Consider the following 4,695-nt stretch of genomic DNA (forward strand, 5'->3'; position numbering starts at 1 on the left):
GCACACATTCCCCTTGACCCACTGTGAGCACAGGGGAGGCACCAGGGGCTAGGCAGCAGCCACTTGCACTTGGGCTGCAGGGCCTGGAGGCCACTCCGTGATTGATGTCCCATGAGGGTCTTTGGCTGTCCCTGCCCTCTGCCCCACTAGGCTCCTGAGAAAGAACACCCACCATCCACACAATGTGCTCATTTGTCCGGGGGGGGGGGTGGTGGGAGGGGGGAGAGCCCAGCCTGGCCTCTCATTGGGCAGCCCTCTGCAGACACCAGTAAGCCCCGGCCCCCAGCCAGTGGAGTCTCCTGGTCCTTCTAAGCTCACAGCTCTTCCCTCTCTCTCCCTGATGAAACAGGTACCTGTGCCTGGCCCTTAAGAAGCTAGGACACAAGGGTATTGCCAGGGTAGGGATGGACGCTGGTGGGCAGTTGTGGGGGGCAGGGAGCGGTGTGGACAGCAGGGCTGGGACCTCCGGTAGGGAACCGCATGTGGCTCTTTGACTAGGCCCGGTTGCCTCCCTGATCAGACTTGGCACCAGGCCCTCTCCAGACCCTGAGGTGGGGGCGTTGCTGTCCCCAGTTCCAGCAGGCTGGGCCCGTCTCTGGTGTTCCCACCTCCCATCCTGACAGGCCCCAGCCTCACCCGAGACCTGGCCTTTGCTCCTCAAACGGGGACCCCATGGCCTTTGAGCTCAGAGTCTTACAGCTGGGAAACCAAGGTCTTAAGAATGGTAGGGGGATCAGGTGAGGGGGTCAGGAAGACCCAATGTTTCGGCCACTGGCTGGAGCCCATCCTTGGCCCCAGTTGCCCTGACCTCTGTACCCACTGCTCCCTGCAGGGTCCAGCTCAGGCTCCAGGGCTGCTGGCAGGTGATTGTCCTAGGGCCATGTCCCTGCAGGTATCTATCTACCAGGTCCCAAGTGTGCGTCTGAAAGGGTCTGACTCTGTATACACACATGGGGGGCCAGGGGGTGTCAGCCTCAGCTGGCATCTCTGCAGACCTGTCACTTCCCTGTTCCCTGAAATGGTGGCTGGAGGCCAACTCAGACTGGCCAGAGACCAGCTTGTCTGACAAGAAGCCAAGGGCAGTCGTCATCCTGGAGGATCTGGTCACTCACTGGTCATCCAACAGAGCTCCACTGACCTCTTAGGTTAACTCTTCCTTGGTCCACAGCACTGCCAATGGGACTCCAGCCCTGACATGGCAGCAGCGTCTGGGTGGGGGGATGTGGGGGGGCCACGTCCCCTGTGAGCAGAGTCTGCAACTCTCTGGACTTCACTTCTGGGTGCATGACTGTTGCCCAGAGTTTGGCATTATATCCGTGTCTGTGAGCACCTCTGAGAGCACACATACGTGTCTGAGCGTGTTTGTGGTGAGTATGTGTGTGTGTGTGGGGGGGGACCTGGACAGGCAGATTTGGGAGATGCTGAACAAACCAGCTTGATTGCAGGAGGTGGGTGGGTGGATGGGTGTTTCTGAGAATGACGGTCGTTGTGAGTGGTGGTGGGTGCCTCTGTGTGTGTGTGCGTGCATGTATCCCAGTGTGTGTGTGTCTATGCAGGCCAGTGCATGCGTGTGCGAGTGTGCCCAAGGCCTGTGTGCCCCCTCCTCTCTAGAAGCTGGCCTGAGTGTGGTGACCCTGCACCGCTGGGTCTGGAGATGCCTGAGCCTTCTAGTGGAAGGAGAACGCTCCAGGGGGCTCAGGTGGCCAGAGCCTGGGAGAGGTTCCCTCTGCTCCCCAGTAACTCCTGACTCTCCACAGTTGGTCGCAGGGACCCCTGCTTCCCTCTGCAGCTGCCTCCCCCTCTCTCACCTTCCAGTCTCACCTCTGGGCCTGGGGCTCTTCCTGGGATTACACCACAGCTGGTGCTCAATAAATGATTGATCGATTAATGAATGAAGAGGGATTGGTCTAGCAGTATGCAGAGTGGGTGGGCAGGAACTCCTGGACAGGGGTGGGGTCAGGACAGAGGAGTGCTGGTCAAGGCTGGCAGAGCTTGGGTTTGGGGCCCTGGGGCCAGCAGGACGCCTCCACGTGCTCTCTGCTCCCTAGGGGCCGCTCTGGTCACCGTCTGCCCTGCCTCGGGCTGTAGCCTGCAGGTTATTTATGACCCTCCCCCTTCCCTCCCTCCCTGGCAGCAGCTGAGGCTCGGCCTCAGCCCAGCAGCGGAGGGGCCCTGAGCGGGGGATCACGAGCAGCGACCGGCTGGCGCCCGGGCTTGGCAGGTGGAGCGTCAGCCTAGGCTGGGCGCCAGGCTGTGCCCAGGGGTCCCAGAGTGCTGTCCAGAATGCGGAGCTGGGGTAGAAGCCATCCTGCTCCAAACTCTGTCCCTTTGGTCTCTCTGGAGCTGGAGAGTGCACAGTGCCCCAGACCAGGACATGGAGGGGTCTGGAGTCAGCTTGGGGTGGGGGGATGCCCAGGGGCAGTGATGGTCTGACTGCCCATGGCCCTTTGTAGCCCCTGGGGCAGCCTCGTGGGGGTTGAGGTGGCTCTGGGAGGAGGAAAGAGTCCTGCAGGGAGTTCTTCATTCATTCAGGATGTTTTAGAAAGGGACCCTCCTATTCCTGCTAGGGCCAGGATGGAGGGGCTAGGTTAGACACCTCCCCACTTTCCACCCTCTCTCCCAGCCAGCTCGACGCCTCCCCAGAAACCAGTACCAGACCAGTGCTTTGCCTACCAGTGCTGTGGGCCAGAGTTTGGGAGCAAGGGGTGGTCCTACATAGAGGGGTTATGACCCCACCAGCTCCTGGATGTAGGCAAGCATCAGGTGCCTTCTCAGGTGAGAGGCCAGGACACACAAGTCAGGAGAGCTGTAGATACCAACTCCCTCCCAAGTCATCACAGGGTTAGGGCCAGGGGCCAGGTGGGCACGCTGGTGTGCATGGGAATAGGTGAGGACAGGGTGGCAGAGGATCAGGGCTGTGGCCAGACTGTGGACACAGCACCCTTCATTCACCTGGCCTCTCAACAGGCCGAAGCCTATCCCCCACCCCCACAAAGCAAACCCCTCAACAAACCAGTGTCTCACCAATCCCAGGTGTCACACCAGGAGCTGGGCTTGTTGGGGGGGTGCGGCAAGGAGGGAGGGCAACCTGTAGTCTGTGAGCAGACTACCAGATAGTCTGGGTACCTGGAGTACCCACTTGTCGGTATCTGGGCACCCAGAGGCATCCCGGTGAGAGCTCACCACGTCCCCACACACATTGTCACCTGTAGGGATGCTGTGGGCAGTCCTAACTCCAGAGGCTGAGTCTCAGGGGCCCCAGAGTCAGTCCCCTCAGTGCAGCATTACTCCAGAGGCTGAGTCTCAGGGGCCTCAGAGTCAGTCCCCTCAGTGCAGCAGTCCCAGGCCCCTACTGGATCTGGATCAACCTTGGGGCCCTTAGTTAAGCCTTGCTTGCTGAAGGTGTATCAGCAGAGGAGGAGCCAGTGGCCCAGGTGGCCCAGCCACCTGCTTGGCTGATGCTGGCTTTTGCTAGGAGGAAGTTGGGTGGGGTGGGGGCTTTTCCAAGGTCTGTTTGCTGCCCCCAGGTCCTCCCCCAACAGAAGGTGCTATGGGCACAGACCTGTGGGCACAGAGCCTGTGTTAGGGAGATACCCACAGGGTCCCTCTGCCAGGTGCACCAAGCAGTTGACTCATCTAGGGTTGGGGTAGGGGTAGAGCCAGGGTCTGGCAGAGGGAGCTCTATCAGGCAGGCGTAAGACCACCTGCAGTATGTTCCAGCTTGCTCCCAAAAGACAGACAAGTCCCACCTGCCTGGCTGAAGTTCCTAGCTCCCATACCCTGCCATGCTGGGGTGAGGTAGATGCCCGTGCACAGACCAGTCCGTCAGGGGACAAATGAGTCCCTTGCTTTAGGCTGGGTGGAGGCGTCATTCACTTTTGTTCTGGGGATCCAAGAGCCTGGAGTTGGTACAGCTAAGTGGCATTATGTGTGTTGCCCCCCCCCCCACGCCACTGTCTCAGTCCTCTGCTCCCTGAAATAGGCTCACAGGGAAACCTCCGAGTGGGAGGGTCACTAGCAGCGATCAACGAGGAGGAAAGGTACAGCAATTGTGCAAATGGCTGGGCTTGTTATTCAGAGGGCACGGTAAAGGGGGGTGGGGGTGGGAGGGCACGCACCACCAAGCAGTCCCACAGCTGGCAGATGCGCTGAGGGGACCACCCACCCGCATCCCACCCCAGTCGCCGTCCCAGGGGCCGAGGAGAGCCAGACCCTCCCGCGTGCGCGCCCCACGTGGAGTCCCAGACTCCAGCGTTCCCTGAACCCAGCTGCTGGCGAAGTGACCCTGGTCGACAATGGCGCGGTCTGCGCGCGCCGTCTCGCCCTCATCCGCCTCCCGGGGCCTCCCTTCCTTCTGCCCAGGGCCCCCTCGAGACGAGGGCAGGGTCTGCAGACCGACCTAGCCGCCCACCCCCACCCCCGCCTCCGTCCCCGCCCGCGGGAGCCTGGTCGGCCGTCACGCACCCCCTGCCAGAACCCGCGCCCGCCCGCCGCGCCGGGGCCATTTAAATGGGCCAAGTTGTGGCGGCGGCGGCGGCGGCGGAGGCGGCGGCGGCGGCGGCGGCGGCGGGAGTCTCCCAAGTCCCCGCCCGGCGGGCGGGCGGGCGCGCGCCAGTGTGCGCGGTGCGCGGACCCGGAGGCGGCGGGGCGGGGGCCTGGGACCCCCCCGGGCGGGGCGGGGCGCGGCGACTCCTC

The sequence above is a fragment of the Tenrec ecaudatus genome, chromosome 1, assembly GCF_050624435.1.
Source record: "Tenrec ecaudatus isolate mTenEca1 chromosome 1, mTenEca1.hap1, whole genome shotgun sequence".
Classification (NCBI taxonomy): Eukaryota; Metazoa; Chordata; class Mammalia; order Afrosoricida; family Tenrecidae; genus Tenrec; species Tenrec ecaudatus.